General features: G+C 45.3%; 1 protein-coding gene and 1 long non-coding RNA gene across 3 annotated transcripts in view; one reads left to right on the top strand and one right to left on the bottom strand.

Annotated features, from left to right (window-relative positions):
• Positions 1-19,603, bottom strand: part of CDH11 (cadherin 11) — a 152,949-nt gene extending 133,346 nt beyond the window's left edge. Inside the window, exons 1-2 of one of the 2 annotated variants that reach the window (XM_058708286.1) lie at positions 19,416-19,603; positions 3,706-3,787 (exon numbers count right to left, since the gene is read on the bottom strand). The gene's annotated coding sequence lies outside the window, so the exon portion shown is untranslated. The remainder of the gene's footprint in view (positions 1-3,705; positions 3,788-19,415) is intronic. The other variant, XM_058708284.1, reaches the window with a different exon arrangement.
• Positions 19,604-21,122: 1,519 nt separating this feature from the next.
• LOC131499359 (uncharacterized) overlaps positions 21,123-26,061 on the top strand; it is a 171,306-nt gene continuing 166,367 nt past the window's right edge. Inside the window, exon 1 of the long non-coding RNA XR_009255824.1 lies at positions 21,123-21,403. This is a non-coding gene — a long non-coding RNA (uncharacterized LOC131499359). The remainder of the gene's footprint in view (positions 21,404-26,061) is intronic.

The following is a 26,061-nucleotide window of genomic DNA, read 5'->3' on the forward strand; positions in this document are numbered from 1 at the left end:
AGAAATGGGCATGTGGCTCAAGGCAGGGCATTCTCAGTTCTTTGGAATTTCCTGCTTGTGCACACTTAAAGTATAAATATATGTTTTGAGACTTCTAGTGGTCACTGTGTCATTGTTTATGTTACATAGGAAACCCTCCCAGGGCAAGAGAATCTGAGACTAACACTCAAAGAAAAGCAGAGACAAGTAGATGAAGAGGTCACCACGTGATGGAGACGGAGAAGAACACATTTTCCAACATTGTTAAGCTCTGGATCCAGTCCAGCCAGAAGCTAGAGCTTCCATGGACGTTCCAATGATACAGTCCCAAACTTCTCCTTTTCTCTTCAACTATACTTCGCAGATTTTTGTAACCTATAGCCACTACAACCTGCTAGATGCCCAAAATTGAAGGAGCCATAAGTGTCAGAGCTGAAGAAGGTCAGGGGGCTCTGATCAAAGGAAGGAAGCAAGGATAAAAGAGAAGAAGGATGAATCGTAAATGTCAGGAGAGACATGTCTGAGACAGACAAGTACCTTAAAGAAAAATTAAGAGATTGAATTGAGGGAATTTAATGTGAGAAGGCAACCAAGTACCTCCCACCAGAATGGTATTTATTGGACTGCCCAAGATGGGTAGACAAATTGCTATGTTTAATGCCCCCTAAGAGAACATTTCCACCTCCTTCCACTTATAGCTAGCACATCTTATCAAGGGATTTAACTTAAGTATCTCTTCCTGAGACAGATGTTTAGCCACTTTTTTTTTCTTGTCACAGGTGAAAATCCCATCACTTTGTCATTCCAAGCAATCCCTCAGATAGGTGTGGGAATATTCTTCCAGGCATCATCTCAAAACTTCTATCCATTAACGAAAGGAATTATGTTCTAATAATGGTATCTCTTCCAGTCATCTACTTATACAAACTTGTTCTACACATTCACTGACTTCTCAGAACATCAAGAGATGCATACTACCCTCCTCATATATCCTTGCTTAAATTACCTTCTTTGGAATAAAGGCAATGAATGCCCATGAGGAGACATGGGCATGAACAAGAAGAGGCCATGAAAAAGAGGCCCAGATCCTGCTCTTGGCAGATCCCTGAACTCATCTGTGCTGCTGGTCAGGTTTCTTTTCCTGTGTGGGACTCCCCTTCAATTTTAGGGGATGCAGCTCTCGGACCATTGTTGGGATTTCCTGTTATCACTCTGAGAGGTGTCAGCCATGATGCTAATACTTTGGCCTCCTTTTCTCCCCTCCTCCATCTCTTGCTTCCTTCCTTGTCATTTGTATTCCTTTTTTTTTTTTTATTTTTTTCATTCTTCCTTCCTTATTCCCTTCGTAGTCATCACTTAGTAGGCCGCCAATAATGATAAATATCCTCATAATCATCCTCCTCATTCATACCCAGTAGCACTCAGCAGGGACGGGCAAAGACAGCAACTATCATTCACCTCCTAACATATCACGTTGCCATGTTTTTCTAATTACACTTATCACTACTGAAAAATATGTTGTTCATTCGCTTAAATTTTACTGTCTGACCCCATAAGAGTAGAAACTGTCTAACGTGTCCACCTTTCTATCTCTAGCCTAATTAATTTATTGGTGTCTCATGAATATTTGCTAAATGGATGGATGGATAGCAGATTTATTGTCATCTATTTTGCCTCAGGGACACCTGTACTCACAGGTGTCCCACATCTTAAGGTCAGGTTGCAAGGTCTGAAGCTTGTGTCAATGTTAGCTCATCATATCTTTGAAAGCCATTATTACCCCTGGTTCTAAGTAAGAATGACCCTATCATGATCATTCTCTTTCTATGGATTCCTCTGTTACAAGACCCAGCTTTGGGTTGAAGATTCAGCAAACCTGCAATAAAGCTAAAAGTGAAAGAAGGTGGCTCTTGCAGCTGTGATTTAAAAGGTGGTGAGGCTTTAAAAGGTGCAGCCATGAGCCCACCTGTATGTACCTGCCCTAGTTTCTGCCCGCCCAGGACTTACACATGCACAGTCACACAAGTATGTACCCACATGGCCCGAGCACCACACCCCATCTCCCTAGTGGTCATATTTCATGCCTCCCGATGAAACTCTCTAACCTTCACGTGAATCTGATTTCCTGGATAAATTTGGCATTGGAAGCAGCTTGGTTCATTGAGTCATTACATCTTCTTGGTTAGCTTTGGACCTTGCCTTCTGCAACCTGCTAGAGACTCATTCAGGATGTAAATATATATTTTAAATGATTGTGTATCAAATGTTTATACACACAACCATAAATGACACAATTTAGGAGAAAGTGTTCTAAATTCACCTTTGCCAGGTATTAACAGAATTACTATGTTAATATTATTATTTCAAAATGGTTGTCGTCATCATCATCATCATCATCACTATTGGGCGCTTACAGTACTGTAGAAAGAGCCCTGGAAAGGGAGACAAAAGATGGGAAATCTAAATTCAAGTTCTGCATCTTACTAGCTGTATAATAATAAGCATGTATATAATCTGAGCTGTAAGTTACCTTGTCTGAAAAATAGGGGTGAAAGTACAGGGTTATTTTGAGACTGAAATTAGGTAACACAACAACGTGCCTAAGAGTACTTCCCAACAGTTGTTTAAAAATTATTTGTTGCATAAATTGTCCTTTGAAATACTAAGGCTTCCACCATCTATACAGTATCTACTAGGTGCATGCAGCTTCTGAGCACTAGACACGTGCCTAGTCCCCACTGAGATGTGTTACACGTGTATAATACACACCAGATTTCCAAGACTTAGTATGAAAAAAGAAGGAGAAATAGCACATTAATAATTTTGTATTGATTGCATGCCATAATATTTTGGATATATTAGCTGCATCATTAAAATTGTCACTTTTTGTGGCGCCTCGGTGGCTCAATCAGTTAAGTGACTTCAGCTCAGGTCATGATCTCATGGTGCATGGGTCTGAGCCCCGTGTCAGGCTCTGTGCTGACAGTTTAGAGCCTGGAGCCTGCTTCAGATTCTGTGTCTCCCTCTCTCTCTCTGTCCCTCCCCTGCTCGTTCTCTCTGTCAGGCTCTGTGCTGACAGTTTAGAGCCTGGAGCCTGCTTCAGATTCTGTGTCTCCCTCTCTCTCTCTGTCCCTCCCCTGCTCGTTCTCTCTCTCCATGTCTCTCAAAAATAAATAAACCTTTAAAAAATAAAAAATAAAAATAAAATTGTCACTTTTTTACCTTTTTAAAAATTGGACTACTAGAAAATTTAAAATTGCATTATTTGGCTCACCTTTGTGGCTTGTGTTACATATCTCAAGGACAACACTGGCTTGGAGAGCTATGCTCCTAGAATTTCAATTATAAACATAGAAAAGCTCAAAAACAAAGGATTTGGTGGAGAAAATTGAGTTCTTAACATACTTCACAGTTATGCAAATATTCATCCAGGGAAAGAGACCACTATTTATGTCAATTTCTTTAAAAGGAAAGCATGAACCCTTCATAAGCAATGGAAAACTAGTCCGCATCAAATCCAAGAGAAGGTTTGGTGTGGAAGAGAGAAATGATAGCTTAGTAAACTTGAGTAGAAGGAACAGAAAGGAACAAATGGGTTTGGAGCCACTGAACTTGGACACAGAGTCCACGTTGTCACTACTAGCTGCTATATAACCAGAGTAAGGTGTGCAAGCTCACAGCACCCACTTCCTCTCCGCAGAGCAGAAGTAACAATACACATCTCACCACAGGGCTGTCGCTGACATTTATGAAGTGTTCACTTGGCTCTGTATATGTTCTTGTCATGCCAAAAGTACAGATGAGGAAACTGAAGAAAAAAAAAAAAAAAAGAATAACTTGTGTATTCCTGGCCACACCACTAAAAACTGGTGGCAGCAGAATCTGAAGGCAGTGAAGTCTGAACCCCTTCAGCCCTTGAGCTTTTAATCACTCAGATCAGGTTTCAACACTGTCATGAGACCTGAGTGAGACAGTGAATTTAAAGCACATGCCAAAGCCATCAAGGAAGCATCCATGTTTCTTGCTGTTTAAATCCGCAAGAGAACATTGATAGGATATAGTATGCAAGTCATTCTATGTCCCATCAGCTCAAAAGAAACCCCCGAACAGATGACCAGCAACCTAAATGAACTTTGGAAACTCTGATATATTAGTGTCCTGGAGGCTGTAAGAATTGTTGAATGTTCTGAGGAAATATATTCTAAAATTCACGTATGAAATATGAAGCCAAAGGGATTTTGACCTCAGAGATAACCAATAGGCTTAAAATCAGTTCCTACATGCTCAGTATAAGGAATCACTTACACATATTTTCCCAGTTCTTCCTCACACTATGTTGGATTTCCAGATCTACCTAGGTGGACTTAGCATCCAGTCACTATATCTTTTATTTAAGGTAAAGCATAAATTTCATAGATATTGAACTATTTATATAAAGCATTTTTGGTTTTGTGTGTTTGTTTGTTTTGTTTCGTTTTTGTAAGGATCCCAGCAAGTCAGTGGGAATGAGGCAGAGGCAGAGCCAGAGCCAAGTTATACTTAATGACTGGGGGATATTCCTAGCTGGCAACGGTCCCTAGGAGTTTCCTAAGGGGTGTCCCTGGGTCCAGCATGCCCGACGACCTCTATCTACACATCCTCAGGACACAAGGTCACCTCACATAGTAACAGTCACATCTCAGTAACTACCCACCCTGGTTCTTCTGCAATAGACTTGATTATTTCTGACAAACTCATCTCTTGTCCAATTTGGTATTAAAATTAAAGTTGCATTAGCACAATGTATGTCATGTGAGTGGCAACCTCAATGCTCTACTGTAGCAAACCCAACGGAGCCTTGAAAAGAGGTTCAACAATACAGGTAAAGTTACTGTTTCCAAAATAGCTGTTTTGCATCCAAATCAGTCTTGCCTGGGAAGGCACGCTTGGTGGCCTGTGGCTGAGCTGATACAATCAATGTAACTTTCTCCGAAGGAAACCATCTTCAGAGAAAATGTTAATCAAATCGTTTCCCATGCAAATGTAAAAATAGGGGAAACAATACTAGAGATAATATCAATATTTTCAACATTAAGCGAAGACAGGCAATCCTTGAAGAGTGATGCTATTTCCATGAATTTAATCAATTCACATTCTTAGCCACAAAGCTTTTCTTATTTGCTTTTGTTTTTACAACCGTTAATTTAAATGAGTCCGGAGATAGGATTTGTAGGTTCTTTGCCAGAACCTGAGAACTAAGTCCTGAGTTCCCAAGGGCCTATCATCAATCTGGTTTTCATTGTCCAAATAAATATCTGAACCCCAGGAGCTGGATTAAGAAGAGAATAATAATACATGTATTCTCTGGGTCAAGCAGGGTAGCCAGAGATGTTCTTTTTTGCTTTTGTTTTTATTTTGTTTTGTTCGGTTTTTGGACTTTTAAAGCAGAGCTCAGCTGTTCTTCCAGATCCCTCCTGTGGGGAGGCAATTTTCCATTCTTTTTTTTTATTATTATTATTAAAAATTTTTAAATGTTTATTTACTTTTGAGAGAGAGAGAGATCAGGTGAGGGGCAGAGAGAGAGGGAGACACAGAATCCGAATCAGGCTCCAGGCTTCGAGCTGTCAGCACAGAGCCCGGTGGGGCTTGAACCCACAAACCACGAGATCGTGACCTGAACCCAAGTCGGACGCTTAACTCACTGAGCCACCCAGACGCCCCAGCAATTTTCCATTCTAACCCTCTTCTACAAAAGAGAGAACTTGAGTCTAGACAAGGGAAGCAAGTTCCCATCTCTTGTCTCACAGTGAGTTGGTTAACAAAGAAAGAATGGGTAAAGATGAATCAAAGAGGCATAGAAATGAAAATGTTTCAAGAATATTAGAGCAGACATAGAAATACCAAGCACGGAGACCATGTGGCCTTTGTCTCTCTGGGCAAGACTTAGTCATGTTGGTGTTTGCAATTTCATTTGTTCTTAAGTCCCGGTTTAGAGTGACAAATTTGATGTCTCTTAAAATCCAGTATAGATGATTCTTTCAACTCTCAGAAATCTGGGTCCTTATTAATATGCCTCAGTGAAGACACAATGTGACTCTTTTCTCTCAGCTTTTGTATACATTGTACCAGGTCATGGCACCACACAGCAGAAAGTGGAGAGTGTCCACTGATGGATAATGACTAGGCTTATATGCTTTCTCTCAACACCCTCTATAAACACCACTATAAACTCTGGCTGCAAAATAATTGTTCCAAAGTGACACTATCGGGGCACCTTCATCTATGCCAGGGCTGGAGAGGAGCCAAAATTTCAAAAAAACAAAACAAAACAAAACAAAACAAAAAAACCATGGAACTTGGAAACACAATTTCTTTTCTCTGTAACACATCTTTTTAAGTATTTAAGTCATATGAGCACATTACAGAAAGCATAATATTCTGTGTCATCTTCAAAGCATCCTGGGTTGGGAGAAAGCCAAGAACCCATCAATCTTAGAAGCATTAGAAGTGTCCTAGGGAAAGCTTTCTGGATCTTCCAGGTTCTGAGTTCAAATCCTTTGCCACAATCTATCTGTGTGATCTTGCGGCTCCTGTTTATGAGGTTGGAAAGATGCAGTGACATAATCCTTGGAAGGCCAAGTCCAAGGCACTCAAGATGCACTTCGCCAAATATCCATCCCAATTTCTCATCGATGGTCAGCAGCAAGTCTCATGAACCTACCCTGGAAGCCTCTTACCTCTGTGTCCCTACAACAGAGCAGTGGAGAACATGGGATCTGTGTTCAAATCCCTGTTTGTCCACTTATTAACTGTTGAAGCCTGGGGAAAGTTGTTTGACTACTCTGAGTCTTAGTTTCTCTGTTTTATAAATGGGGATCATTATAGCTTCTGCGTCACTGACGTTGTAGTGAGGATGGGTGGAGATAATTTATGGGAAGTGCTGAGCACAGTGTGTGCATATAGTAAATGCTCAGTACACATCATCTATTGTGATAATGCTGCCACCCTAGGCCCTGCTTCATCATCTCTGCTGTAATCCCCTACCTGCTGGCTTCCCTGTTTAGAGTTTCTGTTCTTTCTAGCAGTAATTCTCAATGCTGTTCCAGAAATCATTTAATAAAGCATTGAACGCATCACTCCCTTATTCCCAACCCTTCAAAGGCTCCCTAGAGCCTAGGGAACGAAGTCCAAAGCTCTGAATTTGGCATTCAGTGTACTCCACAGAGTCCCAAACTTCTTACCCTGCAGGCATACTCTGTCCACTATCACCTGCTGGCTACTCTGGGCAAATCCAGCCTGTGCTACACATCCTGGTGTTTCTGTTTGCATGGCTTTCTCTAGAATGCTGAGATGTGACAGCTGGATAGCACCGAGCCAAAGGATTTGTGGGAGATTTGAGGGCCACATCATTTTAGAGCTGGAAAGGACCCAAAAGGCCACTTTACAGATGAGTAAACTGAGGTTAATTGGCTTGCCCAAAGCCACACAGCTATTTATCAGCAGTGTCAGGGTGGCACTAGGCTGGTCTGCCTACCGGGAGGGAATCACCAGGCAGCTTATTAGGGAAAAATTGTAAGCAATTGGCAGCAAACTTGCTGACAGGTGATCTTTCTCCACTTCAGAGAAATGGGATATTAAGCAGCCAATAAGAAAGGAACACAGGCACGCCTCTCTAAGCGCAAACCGAGTGCCTCTCTGGCTGGTAATGCAGGGCACGATGGCAATGGGGTTGATGGGGAGAGGGCCGCTGAAATAATTCCCTAGGACCCATCCCTTACTTCAAAGACACATCCTCTCAGGCTGCATTAGTCTCCTGACTAATGCTCCCAAATGCACTGCCGAGATTTGCTGAAGTTGAAGATTCTTTGTGATGTTTGCAGTAGGAGCGGTGATGAATAAAACACAAGAATCACCAAGGCATTATTCCGAAGGCAAGCGTGCCCAGCTCTAACTGCTACATTGCAATTTCTACTCTAAGATAATAATACTAATAGTGACACTTCATTTATATAGTGCTTCTTAGGTTCTCAAGAATAATATAAAAATGAAAACGATATCTTCTACCACAGCTGTGTCTATACATGAAGCAGATAGTGGAGCAAGCCAGTTCAAGAGCAACTTCCTCACAACTCTTGGGATATTTTAGGGCAAAGTGTTATGAATTGGAACTGTTTGCATCAACAACCTGTTTTTTCAGCTTGGGTTTGGATTTTAAATACAGTTCTGCTGCTACCGTAAATGATTTTATAAAATCTTTAAATATGTTGTTAAGTAGACAAAACCTTTAAATATACATGTTTTAATAAACAGATAATATGATGTTGGTACCTACTGACATAGCTGCCCACCCAGCTTCACCTGGTTGGTTAGTCATCTGTGGTTTGTGGTCTGGATTTGTGTGCATGGTGAGCAGTCAGGGAGTATTACATAGAAACTGGCATGCATGGCTCCAGGAGTCTTGAGCAGCTTGGTGATAACTGAGTCGGGTGTGGGCAAGGAGCTTTACCAGACATGAAATCAAAGCCATTCTGTGTTCAACTACCTGGTCCATTAGACACGCTACAGAATGTTAGAAGCTCAGAAATTCTGAGCTTACCCTGAAGGCTTCACTCTCTGGAAGGGCGATGATGATTTCTTTCAAAGGTGGGTCAGGAAAGTTGTCCTGGGATGGTATGAGGCCAGCTTCAGAGGCAGCAGTTACCTGTGTGTCTTTGCTGCCCCAACTCACCCAGCCATAAGCAGGCACAACATCACCTAATCATCCTATCCTTGGGCTAACACAGAGGTCATGCTGTCAGGGACCTGGGGCAGTCAGATCCGCAGACCAGACACAGTCATGGATCAGGTGGGTGTGGGCACCACAGCTATCCTTGCTGGACATGGGTAGTTACAGTTTACTCTACCATCCCAGTGGCCCCAGACATCAGATAATGGTACAACCACTGCCACAAAAGCCAGAGTGAGTTCTTCATGGCCAGTGGTCTTACCTGTATGTGTGTGTGTGTGTGTGTGTGTGTGTGTGTCTGCATGTACGTAAGCTACTGAATCTAAATTTAAAACACACTGGGAGGTTGGAGCTGAGTCTGTGTTCTAGCTTCCAAGAGGGCTAAGGAAGCAACTCTTTGGCCCTTCAGGCCTCTGGAGTACAAGTAGTGTTCTTTCTATAGAGAATCTTCTTGTGAGCTATTCTCCAAACACAGGACGGGGGTTCCAATACTTTGCAGCCAAACAAACAAACAAGCAAACAAGATGACAAATGTGTGCTACAAGGAATGACTAACATGTAGAATATTGTAATTCCAGGCTGAAGAACCACTGAAAAGGAACTGTCTTGTTTAATAAGATTCTGCCCCTGCTCCTATTCTGGGTATTTTTATTGCTGTTATTGTTTTGTTTACTTTGGTTTGGTTTGTTTTTTGTTTTTTTGTTTTTACCAAGAAAGCTTGGTGACAGAGTAAAGCCAACTCATAACATGAAGCTATGAAGGATGACAGATATTCTGGATAACAGACTAAAGATTTAAACTTAAACACGTTTTGGGAGACTGGATCCATGGACTGAACCTAACAATATGAAATCTAACCAAGATAATAGTAACAGCTACCCCATTCTGTACACTGTTTTAAGCGTATTTATATATTAATATTGTTCAATATCAGAGCCACCCTGTAAGGGAGATATTACTAAGACAGCACATGGATGGGTAAACTGAGAAATGGTAAATTGAGTTGCAGTCAGACAGCCTGATTCCAGAGCCTGTGCTAACAACTGAAGGTGCCTGTCATGTCTTTCGTGCACAGGGACAGGTGGGGAAATGTGACTTAACAGCAGCATGTAAGGAAAAACAAATAAACAAATAAACTGTGGAGCATAAGTCCTCTGGGTGATGTGACTGGCAATAAAAGCTAATGTAATGTAGCCTCGGGCTGCAATAAAAGAAGTGTGTGGAAAGGAGTGGATAGTCCAGAGTTTAGCCGTCTAGATTTTCGTCTTCAGTCCTCCGAGGAGGGCTGGAGCAAAAAATGAATGAGGTGTTCACTCCGGAGATGTTAAAGCTGGGGAGAAGGCTTCCTGGAAAACAATAAATACTGAGTAACTGGAATGTGGAGAAAGAAGTACATCCATTCTGCATGGCATCAACAGCTTGTATTAAAGAATATAAGCTCTGGGGAGACAGTTTGGCTGCATCGCAGGAAGGATTTCTAATGATGAAAGTTCTCAATGCCTCTATGGTTTGCACCGAGGGTAATGTATTCCGTATCACTAATGATACAGCAGCCATCATCAGGACATGGTAGCCACAACTGCCTTCCTTCCCCGGACCATCCTGGATTACTACACTAGTTGTGACTTGCCCGTCCTGTGCCCACATTTGTTTATTCTTCCTTTGCAACACTTACTGTTCGTGATCTTGAGTTTTTATAGACAGACATAGTATGTTCTGCACCACTGAGATTGCTGCTTTTTTAAGGAAGGCCTTATGATTGACTATTTCTGTGTGCCCGGCCCAGAGCCTTTCATTAAAGTAGGTGACAAACAGATGGGTTTGAACTTGATTTCAAACTGAACCCTGCCAGTGAGTCCTGTGAATGCTTACAAGAGGTGGCAAGGTGAGATGCCACTCTACTTTGTTAGCTATGAAAACATGGAATAAAGATATTAATGATAATGACTATAAAGTGGGAAAGACCTGGGGCGCCTGGGTGGCGCAGTCAGTTAAGCGTCCGACTTCAGCCAGGTCACGATCTCGCGGTCCGTGAGTTCGAGCCCCGCGTCAGGCTCTGGGCTGATGGCTCCGAGCCTGGAGCCTGTTTCCGATTCTGTGTCTCCCTCTCTCTCTGCCCCTCCCCCGTTCATGCTCTGTCTCTCTCTGTCCAAAAATAAATAAAAAACGTTGAAAAAAAAAAAAAAGTGGGAAAGACCTGAAGGCCAAGGTCAGATAGTACAGTTTGCAAAATATCACCATAAGACATTGGATTGGCTGACCATGACTTCTAAATAAAGATTCATGGAAAGGCCCATACTTATGTATCACAACTTAACTACCTAATGACATAACAGGTTGTATCTTTGTGTGTGTAGACAGATAGATATCTAGATAGATAATGGAGCTAATGATATGTTTAAATAAAAATTAGACCACCAGTATATCTACTCTAAAAAACAAACAAACAAACTTGTTTGTAGATAGCGGTAAGAGACTGAGTTAAGAGCCAAGACTGCCACATTCTTGCTTCACCTGCCCTAAATGACCATGTGATCTCAGGCAAGTCACGTTTCCTCCCTGGGTCCCTGGACCCTCATCTCTAACTGAAGGTTGGCAATTCTGTTGATGACTTCACACATCAGATTCCTACTTGGTGAAGTGGAATGTCCACTCCTCACTCAGGAAGTACTAGGCCCTATCGCTACATAGGAGTTAGACTATACGATGTAGAATCTGAGAGAAGGTGCCACGTGTGAAAGGGAACAATGACATAATGTAGTGGAAGCAAATGGGAGAAATGAGAATGGAGAGGAGTCTGGAAACTATCTCATCAGATTAGCTGAAGCACGAAAGGGTGGACCATCCTGATAGTGCATAAGTTTGGCGTGGGATGCCTGCGTTTTTCAATTACTGGTTGTGGAACACCAGGAGTGTCTTTTTTGTTTGTTTCTTTTTTCTGTACGATGTTAGCAATAATCTTACCAGTTCACAAAGTCACTGTGGATAAGTCTCACACAGAATGTTCTTCGCCCAGTGACTGAAACTAGCTAAAGCCTCCATAAATGCTGGATTTTAACTACTATATGATACTGATTTTCAAATACTTGCAGGGCTGTAAGGAAGAGGAAAAAGTGATGGGGAGCAGACGTAAAGACTAACTACTGGGATAAAGTTACAAAAGAGGTGTATTTTCACTCCTCTTCTGATGTGGGATCTTAATCAACAGAGTTAATGGATCACAGCTAGTGTGATGGGTTCCCTGAGAGGTAGTTAGCAGGCTGTCATCAGGACATGTATGAAGATACAGGATTAACAGTGAAACAGAAAACATGCTGGGAGGATAGTTATACCAGAAAATCTCAGAAGTTTCTTTTAATGAATAAGGTTTGGGGTCTTGTAGGGGCACAGGTCTGAGCAGTCGGCTCAGCTCTCGGCCCAGCTGCTCTTCTCTAGAAAGCCAGGGAGGCCCCAGCTTGCAACATGCATCACATATAGTAGAAAACCTCTGGGCATGTGGATTCAGGACAGACTGGGAAACCCAGCTTTTCTTCCTCCAGCCACAGGAGCTTAGACAAGGGTCCAGAGTCCTCCTGCGAGTCAGTTTCCCCCTTTGTACAGTGGAGATGCTCCACAGGATGAGGACGTAGAATAAATGAGGCACGGCACCTGGCACATGGTAGGGTGTGAAACAGTTGGCTCTTCCTCCTTCCCTTTTCCAGGCAAACACGGGGAGGTATTTCCTTTCAGGAAATACTCAGGAGAGACTTCAGGCCTGGGGTAGAAACACACGACACAAGAAGGCTACAGATGGGAAAGAGCAGGACAACCTGGAAGGTTCAGGAGCCTTGGAAAGCCCAGCCCGACCATGCCACGGAGCCGGAAAAGAGTCAGAAAACCATTAATGGCTGGTGGGGTGAGGGCTCCTGTTATTTTCAATGCTGTGCCAAATCACTGTGCTTCTACCTGGACCCAAAGAGGACCACAGGCAGGGCGAGAGCTTCTTCAGTGCAGTGTCTTCATGAGTTAAAATGGTCACTGCTCCACCCCCTTAAAATCCCAAACTACATTTACCTGAAAAACAAACAGGAATAAGCTTGAAATGGAGACGATTTATCAAGGGGCTAATTATCATTTAAGCTAGTCTGGAATAGTAATGAGCCCCTTTTAAATGAAAGCAAACCTTGTGATGAATATCTCAACATCGCATGCTTAGCAAACTTTCCCAGTAAGATATTACTTCGGGGCAACTTACCACAGCAACCCATATGTAAAAATGAACAGAGAGAAAATGCAAAGGTAGGAAGGAGGGAGGCACTTTTCAGAAGCCATAATTATCTCTAAAATCTCAACTGCTTCTTGAATATTTTAAATGGAAGAGGGATGGATCACTTAAACTTATGAAATAATTCAAAAAAAGGCAGGCACTAATAAACAATTCATCCCTAATTGGGAGAGGCCTCAATCTAAAGCAAATGTTCAGTGCAGGATTTTGGCCTAATAATTATAAGGAAGAATTGCTACCTCCACCATTAGTCTATAAAACTCAATCCCAGGTCTGAGAGGACAGAAAGGGCTGAGTGTTTAGTGTGGGCTTATCATGAATCAGACACTGCACTCAGTTTTCATTTTATCATTACAACAATGCTAGGACATGAGTATCATTATGATTTCTGTTGTTACAGAGGAGGCATCTGTGTCTTAGAAGTTCTGTTGCTTATTCTTAGTCACATACCCTGGAAGCACTGGAGGTGCAGGTGCAAAGAATCAAAGTGCTGGGCAGGGCTGGAACTAGGGTGAGTCAGGGGAGGCATGGTCCTTGGGCACAAAATAGAAGGGCTTGCCAAAAAATGCAGTAATCGACACGGATACTATTGTAATGCAATATTTGAAAAATCGTACTGAACGGGAAAGTCCATGATGTGCAAAAATATCAAAATGTCAAACAGAGACAAGGATCTTACTCTGCACTTACACCTGGCACCACCCTCCTCGCCCTAATCCCCTGCTGACCCAATAGGCGGTCTAAGCCTCGGGGATGATGGAAGTAGTCTGAGCCTTGAGGATGTGATCATGGGTAACACTTTCCGGAGATCCATGGAGGCGGTGGCTGCACAGTACATATCTGATACGCCTAAGCCTGCCTTCTTCCATGCTGGTTCTTACTGAGAATAAACGCCACTGGTGGTGTGGATGCTACTCGAAATTCTCACTGTTTGCCCTCACGGACAGAGCCTAACGATGGCTGAAAAGAGATCTCTGCGCATCTTAAACTAACACAAGGAGGAGACTCCACACTCTGGATGCTATGTTAGGTAATCTTCAGAATGTGGAAGACACCGTGTCCAGAGCCATTTTCTTCCAGAAATTTCTATAAATTCTTAATTGTGAAATCATGCGAGTACAGAGGACCACATCATGTGGATTTCTGGCAAAGAAAAGAATTCACGGAGGAAGTGAATGTAGGGTTTTCTTCACCTGCAACAACCCAAAAAATTCGAGAAGAATTCACAATATCCTTTGAGGATTGTTCTCAGGGCCAGAAAGCAATAGAATAAGAGCCTAGCCACTGTTTACTATGGCCTGTAAAGCTGTTTAGGCCAGCTTTCCGGATTCAGCACCTCACATGGGTTAAAGGAGTAGAGAGAGACAAAGGCAGGGGGTTGGGGGGGACGGGTGTCACCAGTACTTGGCCCGTCAGGAGAAACAGCACCATTCATCTCTCTCATGCTTTTTTTTTTTTTTTCTCTTCCTTTTCCTCCTTTCCTCTCTTCTCTTTCATCCTTCTATCTCACTTAATATCCTGGTGTACGAGATTCTGTGCCGGAACAGAAACTTTAACCGGACAGACTATGAGAACAGTGATTCATCTCAATAAGAATCCTGGTACCCTGCAACAGTCTGATGACTAATTAAACCAAATAACAATGAAATTTTGCCTCCAGTTCTAACAAACATGCATTATTCACAAGCACTTACAATTTAAAAGTACTTTCTTTTTTTCGGGTTAAATAAACTGTCCGGTGGTGAGTGAGCATTGGTTTACAAAACACTTTGTCTTACTTTCCACTGAGTTACTTAATACTCCTTCCCATAATCCATTTGCATTGATTCCTTCTTCATCAACTGCCTGCACATTCCAACACACTCAGAGATACACAGAACTGCACTGCTGACTCACCAGGGAGGCAATTGTACTCAGTTAAAAAAATAAAATTAAGAATCCACTTAGGACAGTACTTATTTTTTTATTAGAGCTTTCCTCTTAATTATAATATAGCGTTAGTATCTTTTTTACATTATTCTTCTGAACTTTCATAATGACGCTATCAAACAGTAACAAATATAAATTTGGGCAACCTAAAATATGCAATTTAATCATAAGCAGTAATTTCCATATCACTGAGGAGGAAAAAAAAGTCAAGGACCAATCTTGAATTAAATTTTACTCTCTGCTAAATTTAGGTTTTTTTTACAGCAATATCAAGAATGGTTTAAAGGTAACAGTAAAACATTTACAGTTACATTAAAACTCCATGCCCCAAAGTGTTTACCAAAGATCATACTGCTATTCGTTTTTGCAAATTAGAAATGTCTTGCAGATGTTTTAAAAACCTCTTGAAAGAATAGGCAATGATACCACAGTAATGTCACTAATATTTCTCTTCTTTATTCATTCGCTTCCCCTCGGAGTCTCAAATGATGCTCTTTCTAGCAGGGGAAAAAAAAAAGCCAGAAAATCCTCCCAGATCACTGTCTTACTGAGAGCTGACCTTGTGTATCAGGCACCCCAGCCCCCAAGCACCTTCTGCTCAGATAATCTCAAGTTACAAGATTTTTCCAACTTTCTAGTAAACTCCAAGATGGGAAGAAGAGGCTGAAGGTAAAGGATCCACCGACTAGAAAGATGTTAATCCTGACAAACTGCTCAGGCGGTAGCCTGAACCACTGCTAGATTGAATTCGGTCTCTCCTGAGAGGGCCAGACAGGGGTGGTGGTAACAAAACCGCTTTTCATGGTGCCCTCAAAAGCAGATGGGCCCCATGCAGAAAGTTGGAGAAGGGCGCCATTGCCCTCTAGTGGCCAGAAGTGTAATCTTCCGCGAAGGAGCCCATTTCCAGAGATGCACAAGGCTTTCAATGTCAGGGTAAAATTATAGCAGAAAGATGTCTAATTATCCTCCTCGAGTGTTTTCTTTAGTTCTTTCTGCCCATAGAAGAGGCTGTGGATGACTATCACAGTAATCCTGATGGAATCCTGATGGATTCTTAGTACTACTGGTGTGCCAGAATTTGCCTAACTTTCTCCAGCTTTTTTTTTTTCTTTTTTAACATACCTGTTGATGTCTGTCCCCTAGCCCATATAGACCAAAGATCTTTACGTATTTTAGGGGCAAAAACAATGGATTAGAAAAGTTGAGAACTCACATGCTTGGCAGATATAGAATGTGGGCTCTTGAGGAACTAGGTAACTTTTTCTGAAACAATGACCAATTTCCTAAGGGGGAAAAAATCCCAACGACTATTCATAGGCTGATAAATTTACACGGTGTTCAGATTTTCTGGGAAAAAGACTCAGGAATTCATAGTCATTCTGCAAACTTTACAGTGTAATATAAAATGTTTGCTACCTAGTTTCAACCCCCATAGACCAGTGTCTTATTATTAAAGATTAGGTATGCCTAATCAAAGTGAAAAAAAATATATTGAAAATAAACAAAATGGTTATGCTTCTTGAACATTTGCCTACATAAATGTATTGAAAATGAAGGAAAACTAAAATCAAATCTGCAGATCTCCTTTAGATGGTTCTGAACATAGATCTGAATATCACAGATCAAAGTTTATGTGAACTGTCAACTTCATAAGTCACAGACATTCACAGGCGAGGTTTCAAGACACATTGAGCTCATGGGAGTGTAGCTGTGGCATTGTAAATCAAGCTTTGAGGTCAAAGTCATGGCGTTTCCCATAAGAGGGTCCCCAAACTAGAATCTTTACAAGGCAGCCATGTAATTCTATTCAAAGTGGAAGAAAAACCATGAATTATGAAGACAAGTGCATTAAAGGAGCATGAAATTGATCTGTATTCCCCCAAATCATGGCATGGCTCTTCAACCTTGCCCCCATCTCCTCTCACAAATAAACAAACAAACACACACATTCACCACCACCCCTGCAAAGAGTCCTGGGTCATAAAAAAGAAAAAAAAAAAAAAGAGAGAGCCGTGATTTTTTTTTTTTTTTAATTCTCAAATTAACAAAAGATTGCATCTTAATTGAAAAATAGAATTTAGGTATCTGGTAGTCTTACTGTCTGGTGTTCTGATAGGAATGCTGAACATAATGGAAGTTCTGAAGTGTTATCAAGATGGCCCACTGCTTCAATTAGAACTATTTTAAAAGCCAATTTTTTCTAGTAAGCAGTAAGCCGAGTTTGAGTAAATCTACTTGTTTTGGCCTCAACAGATGATCCTATCTCAGACCTCTTCATTCTCTCTCCCCACCCCCATCACAGAGGTGGGAGGAGAGGAGGGCTGATATCTTTTTTTCAAACAATGTAACAAAATGGGCAGCTTATGCAGAGTCTGAAATAAAGACAAAAACGATAGGAATAATTGTTATTAACAATAAAGCCTGGCTGCAACACATTTTTAATTCATTAATTTGCCATGTTTCAAAAGGAAGATGTAAAGATAATTCTCACTCGAGCAAAGTTTCCTGGCCTCTCAGATGCCCTTCCCTGGTCTACACTTGGAAACTACTCACATTTCTTTGTACTAGGCAGGAATTCAGTTTTGCAAGGAGGTTCGAATTCCAGGGCCCACTGGCCAACTCTAAAACTTGGAATCAGAGCTCAGGATTAAGGAACTTTAGTGACGAGGAGCTTCAGGGTCCCTCTGGTATTGGCCACAACTCTGTCCCTTTGTTTTGCAACTTTTATTCCTTTGTTCTGCTGGAAGAAGACCAGGCTCCCTGCAGCTAGGGTTGGGCAGGGACTACTTCTGTGTTCTGGTGTCTGCATCTCACATATGCAGGAAAAATAATTCCAGGATTAATGAAATGAAGGTCAGCCCCTTCTCTTCTCTCCCGGGGTATTTGGATCTAGCGCTCAGAGCCCAGCCTGGCAAAGGTGCTGATGCGATGCTGGCTGATCCCCGCTCCTGAGAACACTTCTACATCCCCATCCCCAGGAAAGCCAGACACCCCGCAAAACCATCGATGTCTGCTGCAAGCCCAAGTGATAAAGAAATTGATCCATCCTCTTGCCAGATTAATTATCGTGTCCTCCCTGTGATTAAACCGAAAACTTACTCCCTGCCTCATATTAACCTGATAGGAATGATCGGAAGATTAAAACAAGGAAAGATTTCAGAACCACTAGAACAAGATTTCTTTAGGGGGAGACAAGAGGGAAGACTTCAGGCAGAGCTATATGCCCCTACAGCAGGGTTTCAGGAACAACCCTCCACCCCCATCCCTTAGGGACAACCCGTCGTCATGCAGGGATGGTATTATTAAATAATTAAAAGATGTAATTTCTTAATAGCAGTGCGATGGCCCGTGAAATTCCTGCTGCATTATCAGCAAAAGCAACAGGGCTTTTTCTAGCATCTAGAAAACCTTTCGCCCTGGAGAGGGAGGCGTGTGGGGTACCCCCTCCCCCCACACACACCCTCCCGCCCCAGCGAAAGCAGGGCCTTGTCAAGAAAGGGATGAAGAAGTGCGACCGGGGGGCCTCCCGGACCCCACTTTCTCCGGGGACTCTTTTCTTCACAGCTCTGCCTGGCTTGAGGTGGGGGTGGGGAAGAGGGTCCTCTCCTCACCGCCCTTCCCATTCTGCCGGCTCGCGTTCCGGGGCAAAGCTAAGGGAGGAGGGCCGTGCGTGCGGGGAGCTAGGGAGGCTTGGCGCGCTCGGGGAGGAGACGCAGGCTTCGGGCAAGGCTTGGTTCGCAAAGTTAACGTTGACCCTGGCAGGCTTCGCGAGCCGCGGGCAGAGCTGAGCCCGAGTCTGAGGCGCTCGCCGACCTCTCCTTGGGCTGGCGGGAGCTAACGGGCGGCCCCCGGAGCTCGCGAGCAGAGACTCGGGCTGGAGGGCTGGAGCGCGCACCGCAATCGGCCGCCCCTCAGCCGCAGTCAGCGGACCCAGAGCCCGGCAATTAAAGTGCGGGGCCACCGCCGACGCGAGCCCGGTCCCTTCCGTTGTCCGGGGCTTCCCCGGCGGTCGCGCAAGGAGGGCTGAGCCCCGAGAGCGCTCGGCGGGGACAGGGAGGAAGGGAAAGGAACCCTGCAGAGCGCGGTCACGTCGCCGCTTTCGGCAAGAGGTGCAGCGCGGGCGGGCGGGCCGGCACCGCGCCGGGGGCGACTTTCCCCAGAGACCCGACCGCGGGCAGTCGGCGCGTCCGGAGCGCGGCTCTGCAGCGTCTGCCCCAGCCCGGCGCAAAGCCCCTCTCCCGCGGCCTCGGCGAAGACCCCAGAGGAGGCCGGAGCGGGGGAGAGAGGTTGGAGCGCACATCTGGCGCCTCTGCCCCCCGCGCCGCCCGCGCCCACAGCTGGTTCCCTTCTCCCTTTTTGATTTTTAAACAAATCTCTTACCTCCGCCCTCCCCCCGTTCCTGCGTTGCATTAGTGAAATCTTCCCGAGTCAGACCTCTTTCCGCACACCTCCAGACGTTCATCCAGAGACCCCCCCCCCACTCCCCCACTCCAAGAAGCCCAATCCAGGCGAGAGGAAGGGACTGGCGGCGAGCCTCACCTGGGGCCCTGGAGGGTGGGCGCGAGCTCGGGGCCGTCGGTCCCTGGCGCAAGCCAAGCGCAGCGGTGTCAACCCCGGCCCCAGTCCGGGTCCCATTCACAAGTCGGCGGCGGCTGCGAGCGGCCCCCGCGGCATCTGCTCGCGACGCTCCCCTCGGCTGGCGGCGGCCGCGGAATGAGCCGCCGAGCGCGCTAGTGGCAGGAATGAGAAACCGGGGGGAGGTGGCGGGCGGGGTGGGGGGGGCCGGAGGAGGAGGGAGGCCGCTGCTGGGAGGGAAGGAAAGGGCGGGGGGCGGAGAGGAGCCGAGGCCGCGAGACGCGGAAAGCTGGGCCTGGCGGAGGCTGCGGGGGCCGACCGCGTCCGCGCCCCTCCCCCCAGGGGCCCCACAGATGTTGACCCCTGGATTCGTTGCCGCCCCGGGTCGCTGCACTCCGGCTCCCTTGGGGCTCAGACAGAGTCTGGAGCGACTGAAGTTGGGCTCCGGGGACGCACAGCCAATCAGGGAGGGCGGCGGAGGGAAGCCGGGGAGGGGTTGGGAGCCCCCTTTTCCTCCTTCGCCCAAATCCGCTCCAGCTGGCCAGGCTGGGCCCTTGCCCGGGAGGACTGGATGGTGCGTTGGAGGAAAGCATCGCCCAAGCGGGGGAGGCAATCGGGAATTGTCTTTCCTCACTCTACCACCCCCTCCTAAAATCGCTCCACGTCGGCGGCTTCTGCCCTGCGCCTCCCCCATATCTCTCAAACTCTGCTTGGGGCGCGGGTAGGGAAACCTGGGGAGGGAGACTTCGGACTTGGGAAGAGCCACGTCTCTCGGTTCTCTCCCAGTACCCCCGCCCGCGCCGCGCTTCGCTTGCAGAGGGGGGGCGCGGGGAAGGCTGAGCTAGAATCGGCCTCGCGCCCGCCACCGCCCCCCTAGAGGGTGCCTGGGCCCCCGCCACAGGCAGGTACCAGCGGCCCCCGCAGTCAGCGTCACTTGTTGCCTCAGGCCCCATCGCCGCACACCCACGAAGGCTCTGCGGGGAGTGCGGCTCCGCGGGAGAGGGCCTAAGGTGCAGGGCCCGCGTCCTCCTGCGGGCCCTCCCTCTGTCCTCCCTTTTATTCCTTGGCGGGGGGGGGGGGGAACCCCAGCCGCTTCCTGCCGTCGCGGAGTCGCGGGAAGAGAAGGCAGCCAGGGTCGGGGCCTAGGGGTCACGCCAGGGACTGGGCGGGGCGCTCATGGTACCCCGAACGTGGTTGGCACCCCCACACTCCGAGGGCCCCGGGGTCGAGGGAAACAACTGTGACCTGGTGGACACCCCTGGCTGGAACAAGTTTCCAAGGTGGGGAGTGGCGGAAAAAGAAGACGCAGAGAGACGGCGAAGCAGCAAAGGGATAACGGGGAAAAGAATCTCCAGGAGGGACGGGGATTAGGATGGGCAAGAAGGGGAGCGGTGATGGGCCCGAGGAAGAGATGGGCAAGGACCGAGGAGTCAACGGAAAACGGGGGCGAGTAAAGGAAGAGAAAGCCTCGGACGGTGCGCGAAAGCAGAAGGAACCGGCCCTCAGGCTCCTGGTCCCCCACGGTCCCCTCCTCGACCCAGCTCCCGGGCAGCGAGCGCGCGAGGCTACACGATTTTGCGCGGCGCCCGGCAGCGTGCGCGGGGGCGGCGGGCGGGGCGGGCTCTCCGGGCACGCCGCCCCTCCCCCTTGGCGCGCCCGCCGACGTCGCGGCCTCCGGGATCCCCCCCACCCACGCCTCGGCTCCCAGCGCGCGCCCCGGGCCCTCCATGTGGCCGTGGCCTTCAATCTGCCCGTTCCTCGGCTGGGGGAGGGGGCGCTAGGTTTACGCTGCCGGGTTCCTTCGCTTCTCCGCTCCCTACCCCCCACGTCCCAAAGGCCGAGAGGCGACAGTTCTCCCGGCACTGGATACGGCCCACCCCCGCACCTCACTCCCGCCAGGTGCGAGCGACTGGCGAGGCCACCGAAGCTCAGCGCTTCTCCGCAGCGCGCGGGTGAGTCGCACGCTGTACCTGCCTCTGCCGCCTCCTCCTCAGGCTGGGCCCTGACCTGAGCCCCTCCACACTCTTGCTTCCTCTCAGCCCCTTTGGTCCTATCTTTTCATCTGCCACTCCCGGGTGCTGTAAGCCCTAAAACTTCAGCACGTCCTAGGCCTCCGCCGAAAGTCCCCTCACTACGGTGGGGCGCAGCCACGGCAACAGGGTGCTCGCACCGCGCCACTTCCGCGCGTGAGTGACATTACCCAGGAGAGAAGATAGCTGGATTTCGCGCTTGTTCAGCTTCTAACTATTGTCAGGGTTTTCTCATCCTTCCCACGTGGGCATAAAGGGACCGTGAACTCCATGCCAATCTAATTACACGTACACAAAGTTGTTCAGGATCTGTGATGGTGAGGGCATCTTTCCATCCGTGAGAAAAAGCTCAATGAATTCCTTTTTTTTTTTACATTTTATTTATTTTTATGTTATTTTATGTTATTTATTTTATTTTTTTAAATGAAATTTATTGTCAAATTGGTTTCCATACAACACCCAGTGCTCATCCCAACAGGTGCCCTCCTCAATACTCATCACCCACCCACACCCCATTAAACCCTTAGTTTGTTCTCAGTTTTTACGAGTCTCTTATGTTTTGGCTCCCTCCCTCTCTAACCATTTTTTTTCCTTCCCCTCCCCCATGGTCTTCTGTTAAGTTTCTCAGGATCCACATAGGAGTGAAAACATATGGAATCTGTCCTTCTCTGTATGATTTATTTCACTTAGCATAACACTCTCCAGTTCCATCCATGTTGCTACAAAGGGCCATATTTCATTCTTTCTCATTGCCACGTAGTACTCCATTGTGTATATAAACCACAATTTCTTTATCCATTCGTCAGTTGATGGACATTTAGGCTCTTTCCATAATTTAGCTATTGTTGAGAGTGCTGCTAGAAAAATTGGGGTCCAAGTGCCCCTATGCATCAGTACTCCCATATCCCTTGGGTAAATTCCTAGCAGTGCTACTGCTGGGTCATAGGGTAGATCTATTTTTAATTTTCTGAGGAACCTCCACACTGTTTTCCAGAGCGGCTGCACCAGTTTGCATTCCCACCAACAGTGCAAGAGGGTTCCCGTTTCTCCACATCCTCTCCAGCATCTAGTCTCCTGTTTTGTTCATTTTAGCCACTCTGACTGGTGTGAGGTGATAGCTGAGTGTGGTTTTGATTTGTATTTCCCTGATGAGGAGCGACATTGAGCATCTTTTTATGTGCTTGTTGGCCATCTGGATGTCTTCTTTAGAGAAGTGTCTATTCATGTTTTCTGCCCATTTCAATGAATTCCATTTTGGAGGCGAGTCCAAGGATGGAGCCTGGACACTTGTGATCTGATATTAGTTGGAATTTGCCCTCTGGTTTCTGTTCAAAATGCATCAAATGAGAGCTGTTGTGTTTGTTTCTTTTACTGTTGTTTTTTTTTGGTTTGTTTTGTTGTTGTTTGTTTTGGGGGACTTGTTTTTAGATCGTCCCATTAATGATAGGTAGTATCAGCTGGTTTTAAAAATAAGTCAAGAATTGCTTAGTAGGTTTCCACTGACAGAGCATACCTGAATCACATAGAACCTAGCGTATAGCAGCAGTCAGTATCTCTTTGCACAACCCAGCAATTCTGTGCCTTTGATTCTACTCAAGAGACCTGAAAACCTATCCACACAAAGATGTGTGTCTGAAAATTCACAGCAGCATTATCCCTAATAGCTGGATGGATACAATGTGGTATATCCATGAGATGGAATAGTATTTAGCATTAAAAAGAAAAGAAATACTGATGCATGTTACATTATGAATGAACCTTGAAAACATGCTAAAAACCAGATACAAAACTTCATATTGTTTCATTCTATTTATATTATGCAAATGTATACAGGCAGAAAGCAGATCAGTGGTTGTCCTGGCTAAGGGTAGGAATAGGAGTTGACTACAGATGGGCATGAAGGAACTTTGCTTGGTGTTGAAAATGTTCTAAAATCAGATGATGGTTATGGTTGCACAAATCTACACATTTAACTAAAATTCATTGAATTGTAACTTTAAAAAAAGGCCAAACCCGCCAGCCCCACCCCCCAAAAAAAACTTCTTTTTACACTTTTATTCCCTGTGAGGAATCTGTGAGAGTCTGTGACTTGCATTTGAGCCTTAGGGGGGAAAATTTTGCAAGGCAAATTTATAGAAAAATGTGTGTGTGTTTTTTTAAGAGTTTTAGTTCTTATGGAAAGATAACCATACGTCTATTCAGTAAGTTCTATTTTGGCGCCTGCTTTGGAGAGTCTTGTAAGTGTTAAAGCAAGTTAATTTCCCCCTTTCACTCTTCTAAGTGATTAATTCCTGGGAACTAGAGTTAGGTATTCCAGTTCGTGACATTTTAAACACACCTACACATAGACACAGTACAAAGTGCACATTTCAGAGGGGATTTTTTATGACTATGTTAGGATCTGTCTTAGAAATCCATATCAAGCATTTGGGTGGAGTATTGTGTGATTACAGTTTAGATTAAAAAAGGAAAAGAGAGAGAGAGAAGAAGAAAGAACCTACTGACAGCTTAAATTAAAAGATTCAGTTCCTCCAGGCAGCCAAAAGTTTGGGTGTTTATCTTAACTTGCCTCACCTTTCCTTCACCTTGTTCTTCAAGGGAGGAAGCCAGGGTTCAAGTTGCTCTGGAGCCAGGATTAAACAGCCCCTTCTGCTTCCTGCCTCTTCCAGTCCAGACAGAGATGAGGCCCAAATGGCCTTTTTCTTGTCTTTGTCCTTGTCAGCATGAGGCTAATAACTTCCTGTTGGTTCCTTCATCAAAGGTACCGGGCTCTCATCCCTTTGATGGGCCTCTCCTCAGACTCTGAAGATAGCCAGGCCCTGCTGAGTCAGTTCCTTGTTTCCACTTAGAAGCTCCAAGCTCCCCTAGGTCTCCTCAAAGCCTGTGCTCCAGAGGCATCCTTTGGTATAAGGTGTAAAACATGAGGCAAGATCCAAGTAGGGAGATTGTTTTATCACATTGCGGTGGGCTCCTATCATGCCTTCTCCAGGCAGAGGGAAAACATTGAGAAAGATGGAACAGGAATGCCATTTGTGAACCAACATTTCAAATAAAGGTTCCCACAGCTGGGTCTGCAGAGAAAAGTGGAAAAACCACAGACTTTTGATTTGTGTCTGATTCCTGGTTCTGCCACTTACCTAGCTGTATGACTTTGGGCAAAGACTTTATCTCCTTGAGATTCAGTTTCCAATTCTGTAAAATGGGGCTTATTATCTGTGCCTAGATTGTTGCAGGGATTCAATGTGCCCACTTACCTAAAGCCATAAAAATTGTGCTTAGAGCAGAGGCTCAATAAATGAAAGGTATTAATTACTGTTATTAATTACAAGGTCTGATTACTATCATACCTTAAATGGCCTGAGCAAGAAAGAAGCATGTTACAATTATGAATTATAATAATTGTGGGGATTAATCTTATTTTAAATCATATGTGTAATAAAACTTCTGGCCAAGAATATTAGGGCAATTCAAAGTTTACTGACACTGTAAGACCCATCTAAGGTCATTTTAGAATTAGATGTGCCAAACTTGGGGGCAGGTGCCCTTGGGTTCATGTCCTAGATTTGCCACAAATTCACTGAGTCACCCTGAGTGAGTCATTCCCTTTCTCAGAGACTAGCTGTAAATGAGAGCTCACCCAAGGTAAGTTCTGCAGAGGTTTCTTCCAGAGAAGATTCTGGAGTTTAAGTTCTACTCTTCTTTAGAATAGGAGCGTCTCAGGGGCGTCTGGGTGGCTCAGTCGGTTAAGCGCCGACTTCGGCTCAGGTCATGATCTCGCGGTCCGTGAGTTCAAGCCCCGCGTCGGGCTCTGTGCTGAAAGCTCAGAGCCTGGAGCCCGTTTCAGATTCTGTGTCTCCCTCTCTCTGACCCTCCCCCGTTCATGCTCTGTCTCTCTCTGTCTCAAAAATAAATAAATGTAAAAAAAAAAAATTAAAAAAAAAAAAAGAATAGGAGCCTCTCATAGATGCAGTTCCCCTTTCCACCACTAGGAGTTGTCAGCCAGTCATCTCCTGCTAAACCCTGACTCTAGGCAACCTCCTTCCCTGAAACACCTTTTTCTACTCTTACCAGAAGCATTTCTTTGTTTTCCTCCCTCACCTAGACTATAAGTTCCCCAAGGGCAAGGTTGATACCCTTCTGGTATCACACAGTACTTCGTGTGTTAAATATAGATGTCCAGTAAATATGCTGGATTAATTGATAACGTTTATTAATAAATATTTTGATTAAATTAATGCAGCATATCAGTCAGATATCACCATAATAATACTAGATTATGAAGGATGCCAGTGGCTTAAAATAACAGTTATTTTTTCTCATCTGTGGGCTGGCTGGGGTTGCCTGGTCCAGACTGGGCTAGGCTATGGTAATAGCTCAGCTTCCTGTATTTCCCATCCTCTTCTTGGGACCAGATTGGGCATATTCTCATGGCGCGAGCAACTACACAAGATGTCACACAGAAATATGCATGGCCTCTTGTGGTTTAGTCTTAGTACTGGAAACTGTCCCTTCTACCTCATTTTGTTGGCCAAAGCATACCACATGGTCAGATGGAAAGACAAGGGGTGGAGAAACATAGT

The sequence above is a fragment of the Neofelis nebulosa genome, chromosome 17, assembly GCF_028018385.1.
Source record: "Neofelis nebulosa isolate mNeoNeb1 chromosome 17, mNeoNeb1.pri, whole genome shotgun sequence".
In the NCBI taxonomy this organism is placed as follows: domain Eukaryota; kingdom Metazoa; phylum Chordata; class Mammalia; order Carnivora; family Felidae; genus Neofelis; species Neofelis nebulosa.